The sequence below is a fragment of the Lithobates pipiens genome, unplaced genomic scaffold, assembly GCF_037356315.1.
Source record: "Lithobates pipiens isolate NorthernLeopardFrog02 unplaced genomic scaffold, aLitPip1_a1.2 Scaffold_8, whole genome shotgun sequence".
Classification (NCBI taxonomy): Eukaryota; Metazoa; Chordata; class Amphibia; order Anura; family Ranidae; genus Lithobates; species Lithobates pipiens.
The window spans coordinates 561,883,370-561,907,692 of record NW_027507903.1 but is presented as its reverse complement, the minus strand read 5'-3'; the positions used below and the strand labels follow the sequence as shown (position 1 = coordinate 561,907,692).

At 46.5% G+C, this 24,323-nt stretch overlaps 1 protein-coding gene across 2 annotated transcripts in view; it reads left to right on the top strand.

Annotated features, from left to right (window-relative positions):
* The window catches only part of ADGRL1 (adhesion G protein-coupled receptor L1), a 624,094-nt gene that overhangs the window by 287,758 nt on the left and 312,013 nt on the right, over positions 1-24,323 (top strand). The gene's annotated exons all lie outside the window — the stretch shown is intronic.

The following is a 24,323-nucleotide window of genomic DNA, read 5'->3' as shown; positions in this document are numbered from 1 at the left end:
CATTGACAGATGGGGCACTGTAGATTAGTTGTCAAGTGGAAGGGGGACCACCATAGATTGGTGATCATTTGGAGGAGAGGCCATTTACACTGATGGCCAGTGAGAGATGGGATCCTATGGGTTAGTGCGAGATGGCCTATACTTCACTCTGTGGCAATCATTTGGAATAGGAGTGCTGTTTAGATAAGAGACCCTGTAGATAATTGATCAAGTGTAAAGAGAACCACCTATAATTGGTGGTCATTGAAAGATGGACCCCTTTACACTATGGTCAGTGTGTGAATGGACCCTGTAGAGTAGTGGTCAGTAGAAGGATCTGGTAGGGCCCTCTAGATTAGTGGTCAGTGGAAGAAAGACCACCTTACATTGATGATTATTCAGAGTAGAAGTTATTTACCCTATTGGATTTCGAGTCCAACGCCTTAACCACTCGGCCATCACAGCTACTTGACCAGCTATTTTCTTGAGCTTCTTGCGCTGGTTCAGATCATGTGCATTGACAGTAGTCCCCCTTCCACTTGACCACTAGTCTGTTGAGATAAGAGACCCTGTAGATAACCACTCGGCAAACACAGATGCTTGTGCCAAAAGCTTCTTGAGCTGATTCACGTCATGTGCATTGACAGATGGGGCACTGTAGATTAGTGGTCAAGTGGAAGGGGGACCACCATACATTGGTGATCATTTGGAGGAGAGGCCATTTACACTGATGGCCAGTGAGAGATGGGATCCTATGGGTTAGTGCGAGATGGCCTATACTTCACTCTGTGGCAATCATTTGGAATAGGAGTGCTGTTGAGATAAGAGACCCTGTAGATAATTGATCAAGTGGAAAGAGAACCACCTATAATTGCTGGTCATTGAAAGATGGACCCCTTTACACTATGGTCAGTGTGTGAAGGGACCCTGTAGAGTAGTGGTCAGTAGAAGGATCTGGTAGGGCCCTCTAGATTAGTGGTCAGTGGAAGAAAGACCACCTTACATTGATGATTATTCAGAGTAGAAGTTATTTAGACTGATGGCCAGTGAAAGATGGGAGCATTTGTGTTAATGGAAGAAGGACTGTACTTTACCAGCTAGTAATCATTTGGAGTAAGGTCCCTATATAAAAGTAGTCAAGGTGAAGGAGGACCACCTTACACTGGGAATCATTAGAAGTAGGGGACTTTTATGCTGATGGCCAGTGAGAGAAGTGAACCTTTATGTTAGTGGTCAGTGAACGATGGACCACCTAACATTGGTGGCTAGTCCTTTACACTGATGGCCAGTGAGAGAAGGGATACTGTAGGGTTAGGGTTCAGTGTTTTAAAATTCTCACGCTGTGAGGAGTAGGGATGAGCTTCGTGTTCGAGTCGAACGTACGTTGGCTGTTCGTCCGTTTGGCGAAATCCGAACACTTGGTCCGTTCGCGTCAAAATTCGCATGGCGCTCACGGCCCACAATGCACTGCGATGGCGCAGTGCATTGCTGGCTCATGATTGGCCAAGCATGCACTGTGACCCCGCATGCTTGGCCAATCGCAGCGCCAGCAGGAGAGCCATGAGAGCAGGAGAGCCATGATTGGCCACAGGCAGTATGCCTGTGGCCAATCATAGCTCAGGCTGTGTAGTGCACGCCCTACACTATATAAGGCCGCCATTGAGGCGGCCTCGTGTAGTATGTTGGCATCTGAAGCAGTGGGTGTTCTGTGTACCTTCAACACAGTACACACCGATCGTTTTTGGCTGATTTCCTATGTTGCTGTTGTGTAGTGGTTATTGTCTGTGCCCTGACCGCAGTATACACCACTATATTCACCTCACCTATATAGCTAGTGATCTATCTTTAATAATAGAGCTTGCAGTCAGTAGTGTTAGGAGATAGTGCGTGCTGTCTGCGTGCTCTGTACCCACTACATACCGCTATAATTCACCTGCATAGCTGTTCTCTATTTGAGCCCAATTGCCATCTGCAGGAGTTATTGGAAGTTGTGTGTGCCTCCAGCACAGCACAGTATACATCTGTATATACCCCTTTATCTCTGCTGTTTTCTGGTTATTGTCTGCGTGCCCTGACCGCAGTATACACCGCGATATTCACCTCACCTATATAGCTAGTGATCTATCTTTAATAATAGAGCTTGCAGTCAGTAGTGTTAGGAGATAGTGCGTGCTGTCTGCGTGCTCTGTACCCAGTACATACCGCTATAATCCACCTACATAGCTGTTCTCTATTTGAGCGCAATTGCCATCTGCAGGAGTTATTGGAAGTTGTGTGTGCCTCCAGCACAGCACAGTATACATCTGTATATACCCCTTTATCTCTGCTGTTTTCTGGTTATTGTCTGCGTGCCCTGACCGCAGTATACACCGCGATATTCACCTCACCTATATAGCTAGTGATTTATCTTTAATAATAGAGCTTGCAGTCAGTAGTGTTAGGAGATAGTGTGTGCTGTCTGCGTGCTCTGTACCCAGTACATACCGCTATAATCCACCTACATAGCTGTTCTCTATTTGAGCCCAATTGCCATCTGCAGGAGTTATTGGAAGTTGTGTGTGCCTCCAGCACAGCACAGTATACATCTGTATATACCCCTTTATCTCTGCTGTTTTCTGGTTATTGTCTGCGTGCCCTGACCGCAGTATACACCGCGATATTCACCTCACCTATATAGCTAGTGATCTATCTTTAATAATAGAGCTTGCAGTCAGTAGTGTTAGGAGATAGTGCGTGCTGTCTGCGTGCTCTGTACCCAGTACATACCGCTATAATCCACCTACATAGCTGTTCTCTATTTGAGCCCAATTGCCATCTGCAGGAGTTATTGGAAGTTGTGTGTGCCTCCAGCACAGCACAGTATACATCTGTATATACCCCTTTATCTCTGGTGTTCTATAAAAAAAGGCATCTGCAGGAGTTAGTGGGTGTTGTGTGCCTCCAGCACAATATAAACTACCCAACTGCTGTTTTACCCAACTCCCTTCAGGCCATTACCATGTCTGGAAGGCCAGCAAGGAGAGGCAGACAGGCGCGAGCCGATAAAAGAGGGCAAGCAGGCTCTGTGTCTAGAGACAACAGTGCTGGTCGTGGACGCGGTGCATTGTCATCAGCACGTGGCCATGGGACATGCTTGTCCTTCTTTTCGGCAGCTGGACATGTTGAACCGCAACATGCCAACGACTTGGTAGAGTGGATGACCAAGCCCTCTTCATCCTCCTCATCCTCTCTCACCCAGTCTCAGGGTAGTAGCAAAGCAGCTGCCAACGCATCGTCTTCCCTCCTCTCAATGTCATCATCAGTGACTCCTTCCCTAGACCCACCACGTCCTCCTGAGGAGTCTCCTGAACTCTTTGAGCACAGTGTTGGGTACATGCTCCAGGAGGATGCCCAGTGTTTGGTGGGCTCTGATGATGACACTCAGCTAGAGGAAGGCAGTAGCGTGAGCGCAGAGAGAGGGGATGCTCAAGAAGGACAGCAATCTGGCAGTCATGTTCCACAAGCTGCAGCATACTGCCAGGTTTGCTACAGCGATGAAGAGGGAGGGGATGATGAGGGCACTGACTCCACGTGGGTGCCTGGAAGGAGGGAGGAGGAGGAGGAGGAGGCACATGTCCAACGAGGCAGGATGCCCTCCGGGGGCCAGCTTAGGGGCAGCACACCGACTGAATCACACCGCAGAGCTCCGCCTGTGCAGAGCGCTGCCTCTGTGCGTTATTCTAAAAGTTCTTTGGTGTGGGCCTTTTTTGAGACGAGTGCATCAGATCGCACCGCTGCTATTTGCAACATATGTCTCAAGCGTATCTCACGTGGCCAAAACATCAGCCGCTTGGGCACCACATGCTTGACCAGACATATGTTGACCTGCCATGCAGCTCGTTGGCAAGCGTACCTCAAAGACCCACACCAAAGAACAAAGCGGACCTCTCCTTGCTCCTCATCAGCTGGCATCTCCAACCCCACTAGACCTTCAGTCCTCTCTGAAACCTGCTCTGAGAGGAATGAAGGTGTAGAATTAGGTGTGTCACAGTCAAGTGCTTCCCGGAACTCTGCTAGCGGTACACCCACATCCGATTATAGCAGGCAAATGTCCCTGCCCCAGCTGCTGGACCGGCGGAAGAAGTTCATTCCCAGCCATCCACATGCCCAGCGGTTGAATGCTAGCTTGGCTAAATTGCTAGCACTTCAACCGCTGCCTTTTCAGTTGGTAGACTCGGCCCCCTTCCGTGAGGTTGTACAATGTGCGGTTCCTCAGTGGCAGGTCCCCAAACGCCACTTTTTCTCACGGAAGGCGATTCTGGCTCTCTACCGGCATGTGGAAGGCAATGTCCTTGCCTCGCTGGACAGGGCGGTCAGCGGTAAGGTGCATATTACCGCTGACTCATGGTCCAGCAGGCATGGACAGGGACGTTACCTGTCTTTCACGGCCCATTGGGTCACTCTTCTGGCAGCTGGGAAGGATGCAGGACAAGGTGCAGTAGTGTTGGAGGTTGTTCCGCCACCACGCCTCCAAAATGCTACTATTGGTTGTGACACACCTCTCTCCTCCACCCCCTCCTCTTCTTCTTCCTCCATGACCTCTTCCAGTGCTCTGTCCTCAGAACCAGCGGTGCTCCGTAGGCGTTCCAGGGGCTACGCAAGTACGCAGGCAAAACGATGCCATGCCGTGCTTGCGCTGGTTTGTTTGGGGGACAGGAGCCACACTGGGGCGGATGTTTTGTCAGCTCTGCAGGGGCAGGCCGAGAGGTGGTTGACGCCACGCCAGCTTAAGCCAGGAATGGTGGTTTGCGACAATGGCACCAACCTCCTCTCCGCCCTCCGACAGGGACAACTGACCCATGTGCCCTGTGTAGCTCACGTCCTTAACCTGGTGGTGCAGCGGTTCTTGGGCAGGTACCCCGGCTTACAGGATGTCCTGAAGCAGGCCAGAAAAGTCTGTGTGCATTTCCGCCGATCATTTAATGCCTGTGCTCGGCTGGCTGAGCTCCAAAAGGAGTTGAACCTGCCCAAGAACCGCCTTATATGTGACATGCCCACCAGATGGAACTCAACATTGGCCATGCTGCAGCGGCTGCACACGCAGCAGAGGGCCATCAATGAGTACCTGTGCGACTACGGCACCAGGACAGGGTCAGGGGAGCTTGGTTTTTTCTCACCACGCCAGTGGGGCATGATCAGGGATGCATGCACTGTCCTGTCACCGTTTGAGGAGGCCACAAGGATGGTGAGCAGTGACAGTGCATGCATCAGTGACACTGTACCTCTTGTCCACCTCTTGGAGCATACGCTGCGTGGAATAATGGACAGGGCACTTGAGGCAGAACAGAGGCAGGAAGAGGAGGACTTCCTTGCCTCTCAAGGCCCCCTTTATCCAGACAGTGTTCCTGCTGTGCCACCCATCACACAGGAAGAGGATGAGGAGGAGGAAGAGGAGGAGGAGAATGATTGTGTCAGCATGGAGGTGGAGGCTGGCACTCAGCATCAGCATCAGCATCAGCAGCAGCAGTCTTATAGGGATGATTTACAGTCCCAAGAAACCCGTGGACTTGTACGTGGCTGGGAGGAGGTAGCTGCAGATCATGTTGTCCTTAGTGACCCAGAGGACTCCGGACCGAATGCCTCAGCTAACCTACGCTGCATGGCCTCCCTGATCCTGCAAAGCCTGCGGAAGGATCCTCGTATTCTTCGGATCAAGGAGAGGGACCATTACTGGCTGGCCACTCTCCTTGATCCACGGTACAAGGGTAAGGTTGCCGACCTTATCTTGCCATCGCAGAGGGAGCAGAGGATGAGACATCTCCGGGAGGCCTTGCAGAAAGGTCTGTGCAACGCGTTCCCAGAGACTGGGAGGTTACAAACTCCTGGTCCTGGACAACGTGTTGCTGAGGCATCGGTCAGAAGGAGCGGTGGAGAAGGTGGCCGTCTGACTGATGCTTTCAGACAATTTTTTAGTCCGCAGCCCCAAGGTATGATTGGTTCCAGCACCCATCGCCAGCGTCTGATTTACATTGTGCAGGAATACCTAGGGGCAAGGTCAGACTTGGACACCTTTCCCACCGAAAATTCTCTGGCTTACTGGGTCTTGAGGATGGATCACTGGCCAGAGCTTGCACAGTATGCAATTGAGCTACTGGCCTGTCCTGCATCCAGCGTTCTTTCGGAACGCACCTTCAGTGCTGCTGGTGGCTTTGTTACCGATCACAGGGTGCGCCTGTCCACCGAATCAGTTGATCGACTGACCTTCATCAAGATGAATCAGTCTTGGATCACCCACAGCTACCAAGCACCTGAAGCTGATGTAACTGAATAATTTTTTTTGAAATACCACATCCCTTCAAGACTGCCTATGCTGATGCTGAGTGACTGTCCTGTTATGTTGATTGTCTATCCTCTTCCTCCTCCGCTGATATGTTGGAAGAACATTTTTGGTTCTGGGTGATGCCAGCAGCCCAATTTTTCTCCCCCTGTTTAACAGGGGCGTTTAATTACAATTTTTGATGCAATGCTTTGCAGCAGGGCTAATTCCTGCAATAAAACTAGAGTATATGGCAGAGGTTGCAGTGTGGTGTCACCAGCACCAGTGCCTAAGGCCCAATTTTTCTGCCCCTGTTTAACAGGGGCGTTTAAGTACAATTTTTGATGCAATGATTTGCAGCAGGGCTAATTCCTGCAATAAAACTAGAGTATATGGCAGAGGTTGCAGTGTGGTGGCACCAGCACCAGTGCCTAAGGCCCAATTTTTCTGCCCCTGTTTAACAGGGGCGTTTAAGTACAATTTTTGATGCAATGCTTTGCAGCAGGGCTAATTCCTGCAATAAAACTAGAGTATATGGCAGAGGTTGCAGTGTGGTGGCACCAGCACCAGTGCCTAAGGCCCAATTTTTCTGCCCCTGTTTAACAGGGGCGTTTAAGTACAATTTTTGATGCAATGCTTTGCAGCAGGGCTAATTCCTGCAATAAAACTAGAGTATATGTCAGAGGTTGCAGTGTGGTGGCACCAGCACCAGTGCCTAAGGACCAATTTTTCTGCCCCTGTTTAACAGGGGCGTTTAAGTACAATTTTTGATGCAATGCTTTGCAGCAGGGCTGATTCCAGCAAAAAAACTAGAGTATATGGAAGAGGTTGCAGTGTGGTGGCACCAGCAGCAGTGCCTAAGGCCAAATTTTTCTGCCCCTGTTTAACAGGGACATGTAATTACAATTCTTGATATAATATTTCACAGGAGGGCCCCTTCTTGTGCCCACCCAGAGTAACGGTGAGGACTTATAGTGTTGTGGCACCAGCACCACCAAAGGTCAATTTTTCTACCACTGTTCAACAATGGCATGTAATTACAATTCTTGATATAATCGTTCACAGCAGGGCGCTCCAGCGCCCACCAAGAGTCACTTTGAGGGCTTACAATGTTGTGGCAAAACCAACACCTTGTTCCGCCATTTCTGCAGAGCATATAGGGCAGGCCCCTACTTTCAAACATCCAACTTACAAACATCTCCTACTTGCAAACGCAAGGAGACAGCAGCAAGTGAGATGAAAAAAGATGGACGACAAAACAAATTATACAGGGGTGATAACCCTTCCCTATGTTTTCCAAAAAGCTTAAAAATAGTTTTTTTGACTGGAGCTACACTTTAAAAATGTACCAGTTGAAAATTACAAACAGATTCAACTTAACACAACAAACCTACACAGTCCCTGTCTTGTTTGCACCGCCTGTATACTGCTGTTCTGAGTATATAGGGCCTGGGGGCCACACGCATTTCCTTTTTTTAATATGGGTACAGGGTTCCCCTTAATATGCGTACAAGACCCAAATAGGCTGGTAATGGGCAGGGAGGGCTACCCATGCCATTTTTCTCAATGATTTTCAACCATATTGCAGGAACCAGGTATAACATTAAAACCGCAAGCAGTTTTAAATGGTGTTATTTCTGTTAAATGTCATTTTGTGCAGGGACTGTTCTAAACACGGGAAACACGTGGCACTTCACAGGCATACTACAGACACCCCCCAGGCACCATATTTACAGGAATATTTCACTTTTTTTTTTCACTTTAATCGTCAGTAAAATCAGTGCTCCCGCCAAAACGGCCATTTTTAAAAACATTTTAGGCATTGACCCATGTCCCCTGGAGCAGGAGCCAGGTCCCCAAACCCTTTTTAGGACAGTAACTTGCATATTAGCCGTTAAAATTAGCACTTTTCATTTCGAACGTTCGAGTCCCATAGACTTCAATGGGGTTCTAACGTTCGTAACGAACGTGGGGTCCGTTCGAAAGTTCTGGTACAAACCAAACCGGCGGGTGTTCGGCTCATCCCTAGTGAGGAGGATTTGAACCTGCGCAGGGAAACCCTATTGGATTTTGATTCCAACGCCTTAACCACTCGGCCATCACAGCTACTTGACCAACTATTTTCTTGAGCTTCTTGCGCTGGTTCAGATCATGTGCATTGACAGTGGTCCCCCTTCCACTTGACCACTAGTCTGTTGAGATAAGAGACCCTGTAGATAACCACTCGGCAAACACAGATGCTTGCGCCAAAAGCTTCTTGAGCTGATTCACGTCATGTGCATTGACAGATGGGGCACTGTAGATTAGTGGTCAAGTGGAAGGGGGACCACCATACATTGGTGATCATTTGGAGGAGAGGCCATTTACACTGATGGCCAGTGAGAGATGGGATCCTATGGGTTAGTGCGAGATGGCCTATACTTCACTCTGTGGCAATCATTTGGAATAGGAGTGCTGTTGAGATAAGAGACCCTGTAGATAATTGATTAAGTGGAAAGAGAACCACCTATAATTGGTGGTGATTGAAAGATGGACCCCTTTACACTATGGTCAGTGCGTGAAAGGACCCTGTAGAGTAGTGATCAGTAGAAGGATCTGGTAGGGCCCTCTAACACTGTTTTCCTTTCAGGTGAAGGATCCTATAGATTAGTGGTCAGTGGAAGAAAGACCACCTTACATTGATGATTATTCAGAGTAGAAACCCTTTAGGCTGATGGCCAGTGAAAGATGGGATCATTTGGGTTAATGGAAGAAGGACTGTACTTTACTAGCTACTAATCATTTGGAGTAAGGTCCCTATATAAAAGTAGTCAAGGGGAAGGAGGACCACCTTACACTGGGAATCATTAGAAGTAGGGGACTTTTATGCTGATGGCCAGTGAGAGAAGTGAACCTGTATGTTAGTGGTCAGTGAACGATGGACCACCTAACATTGGTGGCTAGTCCTTTACACTGATGGCCAGTGAGAGAAGGGATACTGTAGGGTTAGGGTTCAGTGTTTTAAAATTCTCACGCTGTGAGCAGGACTTGAGCCTGCGCAGGGAAACCCTATTGGATTTCAAGTCCAACGCCTTAACCACTCGGCCATCACAGCTACTTGACTCACAATTTTTTGAGCTTCTAGCACTGGTTCACATCATGTGCATTGACAGTGGTCCCCCTTGCACTTGACCACTAGTCTGTTGAGATAAGAGACCCTGTAGATAACCACTCTGCAAACACAGATGCTTGCGCCAAAAGCTTCTTGAGCTGATTGACGTCATGTGTATTGACAGATGGGGCACTGTAGAATAGTGGTCAAGTGGAAGGGGGACCACCATACATTGGTGATCATTTGGAGGAGAGGCCATTTACACTGATGGCCAGTGAAAGATGGGATCCTATGGGTTAGTGCAAAATGGCCTATACTTCACTCTCTGGTAATCATTTGGAATAGGAGTGCTGTTGAGATAAGAGACCCTTTAGATAATTGATCAAGTGGAAAGAGAACCACCTATAATTGGTGGTCATTGAAAGATGGACCCCTTTACACTATGGTCAGTGTGTGAAGGGACCCTGTAGAGTAGTGGTCAGTAGAAGGATCTGGTAGGGCCCTCTAACACTGTTTACCTTTCAGGTGAAGGATCCTGTAGATTAGTGGTCAGTGGAAGAAAGACCACCTTACATTGATGATTATTCAGAGTAGAAGTTATTTAGACTGATGGTCAGTGAAAGATGGGAGCATTTGTGTTAATGGAAGAAGGACTGTACTTTACTAGCTAGTAATCATTTGGAGTAAGGTCCCTATATAAAAGTAGTCAAGGTGAAGGAGGACTACCTTACACTGGGAATCATTAGAAGTAGGGGACTTTTATGCTGATGGCCAGTGAGAGAAGTGAACCTGCATGTTAGTGTTCAGTGAACGATGGACCACCTAACATTGGTGGCTAGTCCTTTACACTGATGGCCAGTGAGAGATGGGATCCTATGGGTTAGTGCGAGATGGCCTGTACTTCACTCTCTGGTAATCATTTGGAATAGGAGTGCTGTTGAGATAAGAGACCCTGTAGATAATTGATCAAGTGGAAAGAGAACCACCTTTAATTGGTGGTTATTGAAAGATGGACCCCTTTACACTATGGTCAGTGTGTGAAGAGACCCTGTAGATTGGTGGTCAGTAGAAGGATCTGGTAAGGCCCTCTAACACTGTTTGGCAGTGAATGAGGGACAAAGTAGATTAGTGGTCTGTGGAGGGAAGGAGGGCCACTTTACATTAAAGATCATTTGAAGGAGAGGCTATTTACACTGATGGCCATTGAAAAATGCCATCCTGTGGGACATGGAAGATAGACTGTACTTCACTCACTGGTAATCATTTGGAGTGGAATCGCTTTGGTAAGTATGTGACTTTGATCAGTGTGTGAAGGGACCCTGTAGATTAGTGGTCAGTAGAAGGATCTGGTAGGGCCCTCTAACACTGTTTGTCAGTAAGGTGAAGGATCCTATAGATTAGTGGTCAGTGGAAGAAACACCACCTTACACTGATGATCTTTCAGAGAAGAGGCCATTTAGACTGATGGCCAGTGAAAGATGGGATCCTGTGGGTTAGCGGAAGATGACTTGTACTTCACTTAGTGGTAATCATTTGGAATAGGAGTGCTGTTGATATAAGAGACCCTGTAGATAAGTGATCAAGTGGAAGAAAGACCACCTTACATTAATGATTATTCAGAGTAGAGGCCCTCTAGACTGATGGCCATTGAAAGATGGGATCCTGTGGGTTAATGGAAGAAGGACTGTACTTTTCTAACTAGTAATCATCAAATCATTCTCTGCAGCTATTACCTTTTGTACCACCACCCCCTCCCTTTAGAATGTAAGCTCTACGAGCATGGCCCTCCTGTACCTTTTTTATTGTACTGTAATTGTGTTGTCCCCCCCTATACATTGTAAAGCGCTGCATAAACTGTTGACGCTATATAAATCGTGTATAATAATAATAGTAATCATTTGGAATAAGGACCCTCTATAAAAGTGGTCAAGTGGATGGAGGACCACCTTACACTTGAAATCATTAGAAGTAGGTGATCTTTACGCTGATGGCCAGTGAGAGAAAGGATCCTGTTGGTTAGTGGTCAGTCAAAGAAGGACCACCTGGCATTGGTGGCTAGTCCTTTACATTGATGGCCAGTGAGAGAAGGGATACTGTAGGTTAGTGATTAGTGTTTTAAAAATCTCATGGTGTGAGCAGGATTTGTACCTGTGCCAGTAAACCCTATTGTGCAAGTGCAATGCCTTAACCACACAGCCATCACAGCTACGTACTCAAACAATCATCTTGAGGTTCTTGAGCTGATTCACATCATGTGCATTGACAGTGGTCCCCCTTCCACTTGACCACTAATCTGTTAAGATAAGAGACCCTGTATATAACCATTCAATCTTCACAGCTGCTTGCTCCAAAAGCTTCTTGAGCTGGTTCACATCATGTCCATTGACAGATGGGGCACTGTAGATTAGTGGTCAGGTGGCAAGAGACCCACTTTACATTGGTGATCATTCGGAGGAGAGGCCATTTACACTGATGGCCAGTGAGCGATGGGATCCTGTGGACGATGGCCTGTACTTCACTCACTGGTAATCATTTGGATTAGGAGCGCTTTTGAGATAAGAGACCCTGTAGATAATTGATCAAGTGGAAAGAGAACAACCTTAATTTGATGGTCTTTGAAAGATGGACCCCTTTACACTATGGTCAGTGTGTGAAGGGACCCTGTAGAGTGGTGGTCAGTAGAAGGATCCGGTAGGGCCCTCTATCACTGTTTACCAGTAAAGTGAATGGTCCTGTACATTAGTGGTCAGTGGAAGAAAGACCACCTTACATTGTTGCTCATTCAGAGTAGAGGTGGAATGAGGACTACCTTACATATGAGTAGGGGCCCTTTACACTGATGGCCAGTGAGTATTTCTTAATCCTGCTCACAACACATCAAATTCATTATTTCACAGTTCTTACAGAAATCAATGAACTTTAGCCCTGGTTCACACCACTGCATTTTTGAAGATGTTCTACTTCAGAGCTATCTCAAAGCAGTTTGATTTCATGTGCTGCTTGCTGATATCTGTGCAACTTCATTTAACAGATGTCAATGCAAGTCGCACTGAAATGGTACATAAATATGGCAGAAGTCCTTTTCAAAGTCCCTGCCACTTGAGCCGCAGCAATTTGAACAGTTCCATTGCCACAAATGTGGTGCAACTTGTCATGCGACATTGAACTGTCAAGACTCATGACAAGTCACACTTGTGAACCAGGGCTTAGTGCTTTGCTGAGCAGATACACGGCGGCATAGTGGTTTCAAAATCCTGACCGGACGTCATATGACGTGATCAGGATTTTGAGCCGCTGCATCGCGGCAGTCCTTGTTGTGGGGCATCAGTCTGACACCCTGCAACTACGATCTCGGTAAAGAGTCTCCGATGGAGACTCTTTACCACGTGATCAGCCGTGTCCAATCACGGCTGATCACAGTGTAAATAGGAAAAGCCGGTGATTGGCTTTTTCTCACTCGCGTCTGTCAGACGCGAGTAGAGGAGAGCCGTTCGGCTGCTCCTCTGACAGGGGGGGTCTGTGCTGATCGATTATCAGCGCAGCCCCCCCCCCAGGATGCCCACACTGGACCGACAGGGACGCCACCAGACCACCAGGGATGCCCAGCACAAGGTAATCCTCCCTAGACCACCAGGGATGCCAGTCAGTGCCCACAATGGATGCCAATCAGTGCCCATAATGGATGCCAATCAGTGCCCACAATGGGCATCACTGATTGGCATGCATTATTGTTTGGCACTTATTGGCATCCATTAGTACAGTATAATGTAATACAATGCTGCCTATCAGTGACCACCTGTGCCGCCTATCAGTGCCCATCCATGCCCATCTGTGCCGCCTATCCATGCCCATCTGTCCTGCCTATCCATGCCATCTGTACCGCCTATCCATACCCATCCATTCCACCCATCCATGCCAATCCGCGCCAGCTATCAGTACCAATTTGTGCCACCTATCAGTGCCCATCTGTGTCGCCCATCAGTGCCACCCATCAGTGCCGCCTATCAGTGCCCATCAGTGCCACATATCAGTGTCCATCAATGCCACCTCATCAGTGCCACTTCATTGGTGCCACCTCATTGGTGCCCATCAGTGCCGCCTTATCAGTGCCCATCAGTATAGCCCCATCAGCGAAGGAGAAAACTTACTTAGCCAACAAAAACCTCCTCCTCGTGCCCAAAGCCCGGTATAAATCCAAGGGTGATCGGAGATTCGCTGTCCAAGGGCCTCGGCTATGGAATGCTCTACCAATCAACATCCACCTGGAAGAAAATCACCTGGCTTTTAGGAAAAAACTCAAGACCTTCCTCTTTTAGCAGATGATCAAAGCTCGCCACAGCGCCTAGAGGCGATTCAGTTCGCATTGTGCGCTATACAAGTATTTCATTCATTCATTTATTCACTTATTTACAAAGTTTTGAAACTGAAACAAAAATTTTTTTTTCGATATTTTTTTATTTGTTTAGCAAAAAATAAAAACAGTAGAGGTGATCAAATACCACCAAAAGAAAGCTCTATTTGTGGAAAAAAAATAATAAAAATTTCATTTGGGTACAGTGTAGCATGACCACGCAATTGTCATTCAAAGTGCGACAGCGCTGAAAGCTCAAAATTGGTCTGGGCAGGAAGGTGTTTAAGTGCCTGGTATTGAAGTGGTTAAGCATGTATTAAATGGGCATGGGCTTACATTACAGCCTAACTAACATATTTTAAGCAGCGACAGCATCATTTTTTTGGTGTTTTTTTTTTGTAAAAGTGTTTAAACCATATGAATAAATTCTAACTATTTTAAGCACCCTTGTCATTGTTATATGGTCTGTTCCAATCCTGGAGAATTTTTATTTTTCTGGACAGCTTAGGGTGTTATTTAAAAAAAATACCAGGTCTGCTGGAAGGATCGACAGCTAATAAACCTATGTTATGGGGGGTGGGGCTCAGAAAACCAAAATCTGCCGTGGCAATGCTATTTACAGACTGCATATTTATTTTTATTTTTTTTGCCCATTGTTATTCCCTAATTTGTGTTGTTATATCTGCCTGGAGATCTTTAAGAACATTTTATTAGGAGGTCGTTTTGCCATCATGAAAAAAGACAATAGAGCAGGATGATGCGGAATGGGATTCCAGATAGCTTTAATGGGTTGCACATAGTCATTTGTAAGTCCTGCCTGTTTAAAGTGCCTGTGCCTGTGCACCCCACTGAGTTTTATATTAAAGGGACTCTATCTCTTCATTTTACATATTTCTTTGTAATTGGCTCATGTAAATATTTAAAAAAAATGGATGCATTGCAGTGCTCTTGTTATGGGCTTTTATGTAGTTTGTGTGACATTGCCAATACGTCAGCCTGTATTTGTGCTTCCTTTCCTATAATCCTTTTAAAGCAGTGCGACCCCCAGACAGCTGAATATACAGCTGAAATACATAGATGGAAAATGACCGGCCTGCCAAAATAATTACATTGGCCACCCTTATAGCTATCCATCCCACATGCTATACAGCCAGATGGTGACAGGAGTATTTAGAAAAAGCTATATAACTCTCTGCATCACCTTTCCATCTCTAGCCTGCACTGTGAAAGAGTACGGTCATCTGCTCTCGAAAAACTTCTTACTCTAGTTCCCAATGTCTGAAATATGTTATGATGATGTGTTAAGAGTGTTTAGGAGTATATTTAAATGCTTTAAACCTCTGGAAAAAAAATCCCCCCCCCCCCAAAAAACCTGCAAGACAAAGGCATAATGAGCTAGTATGCATCGCATACTAGCTCATTATGAAATACTTACCTTAGAATGATGCCCTGCAGTGCCGCCCGCACTCTGCCCCCATAGCCGACATCCTTCCTGGAGTTACTTCGCAAGCTCCGACACTGCGATTGACCAACGGCGCGATAACATCACTCCCGTGCACGCGTTGCGGCACGGGTCCTGAAGAAATGGCACAAGCGGGCCGTTCCTTCAGTGCGCATGCACCGATGATGTCGGCGGCAGGGTTTATGGTAAATATCTCTTAAACCGTGCAAGGTTAGGAGATATTTACAGTACCTACAGGTAAGCCTTACTATAGGCTTACCTGTAGGTACAATTAAAGAGGAAGACTCTACTTCCTCTTTAATAGCTGTGATGATAGCTTTCAGTATACAGTACATCCGGAAAGTATTCACTTTTTTTGCACACTATGTTATGTTACAGCCTTATTTCAAAATGGATTAAATTCATTATTTTCCTCAAAATTCTTCAAACAATTCCCCATAATGACACTGTGAAAGAAGTTTTTTTGAAATTTTTGCAACTTTAATAACAATAAAAAATGAAAAAAATCACATATACATAAGTTTTCACAGCCTTTGCGCAATACTTTGTTGAAGCACCTTTGGCCCCAATTACAGATTCAAGTCTTTTTGAGTATTATTATTATTTTTATACATAATTTATATAGTGCCAACAGTTTGCGCAGCATTTTACAACATGAGGGCAGACAGTACAGTTACAATACAGGAGCAATTAGAGAGCACTGCTCGTTAGAGCTTGCAATATAGGAATGATGCTACAAGCTTGGCACACCTATTTTTGACCATTTTCTCCCATTCTTTGCAGGACCTCTTAAGTTCAATCAGGTTGGATGGGGAATGTCAGTGTACAGCCGTTTTCAGATCTTTCCAGAGATGTTAAATCGGGTTTAAGCCTTGGCTCTGGCTGGGCCACTCAAGCACATTCACAGAGTTGTGCCGTAGCCAATCCTTTATTATATTGGCTGTGTGCTTGGGGTTGTTGTCCTGTTGAAAGATGAGCCTTTGCCCCAATCTGAGGTCCAGATCGCTCTGCAGCAGGTTTTCTTCAAGGATGTCTCTATACATTGCTGCATTCATCTTTCCCTTGACCCTGACTAGTCTCCCAGTCCCTGCTGCTGAAAAACATCCCCACGGTTTGATTCTGCCATTGCCATACTTCACTGTAGGGATGTATTGGCCAGGTGATGAGTGGTGCCTGGTTTCTTCCAGACATGATGCTTGCCATTCAGGCCAAAGAGTTCAATCTTTGTTTCATCAGACCAAAGAACTTTGTTTCTCATAGTCTGAGAGTCCTTCAGGTGCCTTTTGGCAAAATCCAGGTGTGCTTTTTACTGAGGAGTAGCTTCAGTCTGGCCACTCTACCATACAGGCCTGATTGGTGGAGTGCTGCAGATATGGTTGTTCTTCTGGAAGGTTCTCCTTTCTCCACAGAGAAATGCTGACCCTCTGTCAGAGTGACTATCGGGTTTTTGGTTACCTCCCTGACTAAGGCCCTTCTCCCCCGATTGCTCAGTTTGGCCGGGAGGCCCGCTCTAAGAAGAGTCCTGGTGGTTCCAAACTTTCTTCCATTTATGGATGATGGAGGCCACTGTGCTCGTTGGGACCTTCAATGCTGCAGAAATGTTTCTACTTTTTTGCACTGTTAACTATGAGACTTTATATAGACATGTGTGCGCTTTTCCAAATCATGTCCAGTCAACTGCATTTACCACAGGTGGACTTCAGTCAAGTTGTAGAAACATCTCAAGGATGATCAGTGGAAATAGGATGTACCAGAGCTCAATTTTTGAGTGTCATGGCAAAGGCTGTGCATACTTACAGTGGAATTAAAAAGTCTACACACTTTTTCCACCTTTAATGTAACCTACAAACTGTACAACAAACTGAAATCTTTTAGATGGAAGGAAGTAAAAATAAAACACTAAAATAATATGGTTGCATAAGTGTGCACACCCTTCAACTAATGCCTTGTTGAAGCACCTTTTGATTTTATTGCAGCACTCAGTCTTTTTGGGCATGAGTCTATCAGCATGGCACATCTTGACTTGGCAATATTTGTTCACTCTTCTTTGCAAAAACACTCCAAATCTGTCAGAATGAGAGGGTAACTCCTGTGCACAGCCCTCTTCAGATCATCCCACAGATTTTCAATCTGATTCAGGTCTGGGCTCTGGCTGGGCCATTCCAAAACTTTAAAGGTGCTGTAAAGGTTTGTGTTTTTTCACCTTAATGCATCCTATGTATTAAGGTGAAAAGGGGCTGGACTAATGAGGTAGGTAATGGTAACCAGGTGTCACTGTGGAAACTGCCTATCCGCTTTCATCCAATCCGCCAGACGGATGGAAAATAGGGTCTCCATCCGTCTAGATTTCAGGGAAAGGATCGGATCAGATAGCAGTGGGTGTCAGCGGACATGTCACCACATCCGCCGCTCCAAAGGAGTGAATGGAGCATCCGATCAGGTCTGCCTGAAAAACTGACAGGTGGACCTGATTGGAAAGCCCGTGTGAAAGGGGCCTTAGACAATTTTAATGCATCTGCTGTGAACTTTGAGTATGAATTGTCATAATGCCTGCAGCTACAGAGGGCAGTGACGCCTTGTTGAAAAGCGTATTTACTACGTGTCAAGAATATATAAATAAGCTTTAAATAAAAAGTCATCCCTGACCTCTCTAGACTTAAAGTTTGCTAAACCGAATAGAATTAAAGACCTTTGCAGATGTTTAAGTAGTGGGATCATTAGGACAGGCCCCCCATTAGGACAGACCCCCTATCCATTAAGACGGCCCCCTAATCTAGATACAGGCCCTCAGACACATGGATTCCAATGGGGGGGTGTTTTTTTTTTAAGCATGTGATTAGAGCCAGAGGCTCTAATAGGCTTCAAAAGAGGGTGGTCTCGGGGTGTGACAATAGTGGATGAATATTTACTATTTTCACACTGAATCACCTCCACGCCAATCAGGAGACCTGTTTCCTGATTGGTCAAAACGCCAGGCGATCCTATTGGATGCCTAGGAGGAGGAGAAGGGAGGAGAGCACAGCTGGAGGAGAAGACCGACCGACCCACCAGCCGCCACTGTGACCATTGATGGTTAAGCCACCCGGCACTCCCTGGCTCGGACAGGGGAGGGAGGGGAGATGATGATGTTGGATGAGAAGGCCTGGTTCTCATTCTCCTCTCTAAATCATCCCAAAGGTGTTTTATTGTATTCTATTCTATTTACAGCGTCACCATACCAAAACATTTTAGACATTTTCATGCTCCCAACTTTTTGGAAACAGTTTGGGGATGGCCCCTTCCTGTGACAACATGACTGAGCACCAGTGTACAAAGCAAGGTCAATAAAGACATGGATGAGTGAGTCCTGACCTCAACCCGACAGAACACCTTTGGTATGAATTTGAGTGGAGACTGCGAGCCAGGCCTTCTCGTCCACATCAGTGCCTGACCTCACAAAGAATTGTCAAACATTCCCATATGCACACTTCTAAGACCGGGCCACCGCCTGTAAAAGAGCTACAAGAAGGCGCGGTGGCCCGGCAGAAGAACCGAAGAGGGGGACAAGACCCCCGAAGTCGGGAGAAGAGGCCGGCGGCGGGGAGGAAGAAAGCCAGACTCCTCCGCTAGTAAAAGAGCTACACACAGATAGCGGAGGAGTCCGGCGAGAAGACCCCCGAAGACGGAAGACCCCCGGAGCTGTGCAATAAAATATTTTTTCCCTGTGTTGTGTTTTTTTTTGTACTTTATTTCACAGGTGAATGGGTAGGGGTACATTGTACCCCATACTCATTCACATAGGGTGGGGGGCCGGTATCCGGGGGCCGCCTTCTTAAAGGGGGCTCCCGGATTCCGATAAGCCCCCCGCCCGCAGACCCCGACAACCAACGGCCAGGGTTGTCGGGAAGAGGCCCTTGTCCTCATCAACATGGGGACAAGGTGCTTTGGGGTGGGGGGGCCGCGCGGCCCCCCCTTCCCCAAGGCACCCCCCCATGTTGAGGGCACGCGGCCTGGTACGGCTCAGGAGGGAGGCGCGCTCGCTCGCCCCCCTTTCCTGGCCGGCCGGGTAGCGTGCTCGGACAAGGGTCTGGTGTGGACTTTGGGGGAACCCCCACGCCGATTTTTTTCGGCGTTGGGGTTCCCCTTTAAGCCCATTCCAGGCGGCGGAGCCCGCGACGTCTCCTTCGCGGGCCCCGCCTACCTGTACAGGCGCTCGAAATGGGCGGACTTTCCGAGCGGGAACAGTTTGCTCATTTCGAAAGTAGCCTACACACGGGCGGACTGTTCGCTCAAACACAGTTTCAGCGGACAGTTTTTCGGAATTTCCGAAAGACTTTGTCCGTCCAACTGTCCGCTGAAACTGTCCGCTGAAAGCCCACACACGGGCGGACTGTCCGCCCAAACACTGTTCAGCGGACAAGGTTGGGCGAACAGTCCGCCCGTGTGTACGCGGCCTAAGGACTAAGACTGGGATGCCATTAAAGTTCATGTGTGTGTAAAGACAGGTTTTCCAATACTTTTGACAATATAGTGTATGTGTGATATATATATATATATATATATATATATATATATATATACACACAGTATCTCACAAAAGTGAGTACACCCCTCACATTTTTGTAAATATTTTATTCTATCTTTTCATGTGACAACACTGAAGAAATGACACTTTGCTACAATGTAAAGTAGTGAGTGTACAGCTTGTATAGCAGTGTAAATTTGCTGTCCCCTCAAAATAACTCAACACACAGCCATTAATGTCTAAACCGCTGGCAACAAAAGTGAGTACACCCCTAAGTGAAAATGTCCAAATTGGGCCCAATTAGCCATTTTGCCTCCCCGGTGTAATGTGACTTGTCAGGCCGCGTACACACGGGCGGACTGTTCGCCCAACTTTGTCCGCTGAACAGTGTTTGGGCGGACAGTCCGCTCGTGTGTGGGCTTTCAGCGGACAGTTTCAGCGGACAGTTTGACGAACAAGGTTTTTCGGAAATTCCGTAAAACTGTCCGCTGAAACAAGGTTTCAGCGAACAGTCCGCTCGTGTGTAGGCTTGTTCGTCAAACAAAGTTGCGCGCATGCTCAGAAAGGATTTTCACTCCGAAAGTTATAATGCAGTGTATAGGACGTCGTATTTTTCGTCCCGTCGTACGTGCCGTTCACGTCATCGCGCACGGTTTCAGCCAACTGTTCGTTCGTCGTGTGTGGCCATGTCCGTCCATGCTAATTTTGAGCGGACTGTTTGCCGAAACTGTTTGACGGACAAAGTTGGGCGAACAGTCCGCCCGTGTGTACGCGACCTCAGTGTTACAAGGTCTCAGGTGTGGCTGGGGAGCAGGTGTGTTAAATTTGGTGTTATCACTCTCACTCTCTTATACTGGTCTCTGGAAATTCAACATGGCACCTCATGGCAAAGAACTGTCTGAGGATCTGAAAAAAAAGAATTGTTGCTCTAGATAAAGATGGCCTAGGCTAGAAGGAGAAAGCTAAGACCCTGTAACTGAGCTGCAGCATGGTGGCCAAGACCATACAGGGGATTAACAGGACAGGTTCCACTCAGAACAGGCCTCGCCATGGGTGACCAAAGAAGTGCACATGCTCATATGTCATATCCATCGGTTGTCTTTGGGAAATAGACATATAAGTGCTGCCAGCATTGCTGCAGAGGTTGAAGGAGTGGGGGATCAGCCTGTCAGTGCTCAGACCATACGCCACACACTGCATCAAATTGGTCTGCATGGCTGCCATCCCAGAAGGAAGCCTCTTCTAAAGATGATGCACAAGAAAGCCCACAAACAGTTTGCTGAAGACAAGCAGACTAAGGACATGGATTACTGGAACCATATCCTCCGGTTTGATAAGACCAAGGTAAACTTATTTGGTTCAGATGGTGTCAAGTATGTGTGGCAGCAACTAGGTGAGGAATATAAAGACAAGTGTGTCTTGCCTACAGTCAAGCATGGTGGTGGGAGTGTCATGGTCTGGGGCTGTGTGAGTGCTGCCGACACTGGGGAGCTACAGGTCATTGAGGAAACCATGAATGCCAACATATACTGTGCCATACTAAAGAAGAGCACAATCCCCCTCCCTTTGGAGACAGGGCCGCAGGGCATTATTCCAACATGATAATTTTCCCAAACACACCTCCAAGATGACCATTGCCTTGCTAAAGAAGCTGAGGGTAAAGGTGATGGATTGGCTAAGCATGTCTCCAGAGATAAACCCTATTGAGCATCTGTGAGGCATCCTCAAACGGAAGGTGGAGGAGCACAAGGTCTCTAACATTCACCAGTTCTATGATGTCATCATGGAGGACTCGAAGAAGACTCCAGTAGCAACCTGTGAAGCTCTGGTGAACTCCATGCCCAAGAGAGTTAAGACAGTGCTGGAAAATAATGGTGGCCACACAAAATATTGACACTTTGGACCCAATTTGGACATTTTCACTTAGGGTGTACTCACTTTTGTTGGCAGCGGTTTAGACATTAATGGCTGTGTGTCAAGTTATATTGAGTGGACAGAAAATGTTATACACTGTTATACAAGCTGTACACTCACTACTTTACATTGTAGTAAAGTGTAATTTCTTCAGTGTTGTCACATGAAATGAAATGAGGTATTTACAAAAATGTGAGGGGTGTACTCTTCACTTTTGTGAGATACTGTATGTATGTATGTATATATATATATATATATATATATATATATATATATATATATATATATAAATTATTTTTTACTTTTTTATAAACTGACAAGTCTTTCCATGCTGCCTCTGAAAATAGCTCCGGTAATGCTACCCAAGCGTGTAGTTCACACCACAAAATGCAATTATTTCATTTTTCTACAGGTGCATGTGTACGCCAAGCTTACACGTTGCTGCCGGTTGTAGGGTGGAGGCTTCTGTGTCACCTCTGCGACCCACAATCATTTCACTTGTGTTCCTGTTATGTTGCCTCATTTCTGCTTCACACGGCACAGTGCAGCCTCGTGCACACGGAACGGTGGGGAAGAGGTGGACCAGGCTTGCACCGTGCTTCAGCTCTGAGTGGAAAGAAGAAATTGTAATTTAAAGGGTTGAAACAGATGTGAGTAGGTTGTACGAGTGTTACCTCACGCGGCGACTTCAAAGCTTTGTTAAGACCCCAGCAGAAAGGTCTCACGCCAGCCTTTACCCAGAATGCCGTGCTGCTAGCAGGGAAGAAGATTTGTCCTCCACCTAAACAAAACACGCATAACGTTGTGAAACACGGGATTCGCCAACTGGGGCCTAATTATGCCTTAATTGGGTTCTGGATTACAGTTCAAGATTGGATAGCTCTAATTCCTGTTATAAATAATGATATTCTCTGTCAGCTCCTCATAACGCCACATATTTTCCATTAAATGGACAAAGAAACAGATCGGTGTAATTTATCAGCTATGACAAGCCTACAAGCTGTGTAGATTGCACTATTAAAAGGTATATTTTTAAAGCCCAACTCCCAAACTTTTTTTTTAATTAGTTTTTGATAAAGTGAAGAAGTTTTAGAACTTTTCACGTATAAGGCTGGCTGTGTCCCCCATTATGGATGTTGTTTTTTCCACTTCCTGTCTCTCCTCTCACCAGGGCAAGACAGGAAATCTCTTCTACCTTTTCAGTTGTGTTGAGAAGGGTTCTCACCTCTCTTGGGTTTTAGACCCCTTTCACACTGGGGCCACGTTCGCCGGGAAACGCTGCTCGTTTTAGCGTTTTACCACTGTTTAAGCGGCGCTTTTTGGCCCGCTAGAGGGGCACTTTTAACCCCAAGGAAGGGGTTAAAAACCCCAGTGTTGTGGCCGTTTCTGCTTTTTTACACCTCATTCCAATGGGCAAAGCGCCTTGGGAACGCTAAATACAGCAGAGTAAAGGGAACCTGAAAATTAAGGGCAGTGGAAGGAGAAGCATCTTACACTGGTGATCATTGGGAGAAGGGCCCTCATACATTAATGGTCGGAGAGTGAAGGGACCCCGTAGATTTGTGGTCAGTGGAAGAAGGACTCTGAAGAAGGACTCGGGCTCTGGTCATGTGCTTGTGAGGATGTGATGGGCCTGATTAAGGCCTGTTGGTCTGGCACCCTGCTGTTTGATTGTGCAGGCTAGGGGGGCAGATTGTGGGGGCTGCGCCCCTCCATCACTTGTGGACCAGCCGACACCGCTGGGGAAATTAAATGGTGGACTGTCTGACAGTGTATGGGATCCTCTATTTATGTCCTCCTAAGTGCATGCATGTAATGAAGATGAATAGAAAGAAGATAATTTTGTAGTCCAAATCAGGAGAGGAGCCTGGGTGAAAGCCATGGCTCCCTCCGTAAATACAATGGAGGAGTGAGCATAGGTACCCAGGAGGGGAAGTGTGCTCACAGGATTACCAGGTGAAAATAAAAAGGGAAAAGGCCTGAAAAAAATGAAAACGAATGCAGCTACTTCAACTAAGGACTAGTAAGCTGCAAAATACTTAATTTTAGTTCTTGAGTTTAGAAACACTTTAAGTTACTCATTCATTTTGCCCTGCATGGGTAAGTAAAGGAACACTTTAAACATTCATGCCATGCAGTGCTGGAGTCCAGGATGTTACTCTCACTAAAGATACTATGTATGTGTAATTTGTATATTCTCTCCATTTTTATGTGATTTTCCTACCTCAGCCCAAAAAAGGTTAAATAGCGCTGCATTGTGCACAACTGTGCCAGGGGCATAACAACCAAACCCAGCGAGCCTCAACAAAAAGCTGCACCAGCCCTTTGTTTACCATAAATATCAAATTTATTGAAAAACCATTATGGTCTTTTGTTGAGGCTTGCTGCGGGAGGCTGTGATTGACATTCTCTTCAGTGTCTGCACGTCTATCCTTCTATTAGAATGCATTAGGCAAAGCAGGGCTTTTTGTATCTTGACCTGTGGTAGGGACATTAGACTGTAAACAACTTCGGAAGCAAGGACCGATGTTCATTGTCTAGGTACTAAGCAAATATTGGGTCTTTATAAACATGGGAAATACAAAGAAATAACTACATTTCTTGTGTTGAGTGAAGTATCCCTTTAAATTTAAACAGTTCAGGTCTATCACAGCTAATAAACGCCCAGTCTTTCATCTATATAAATGTCCGATGGTATGTTTTCTTGCTCCTTAACGTGGTTAGGTT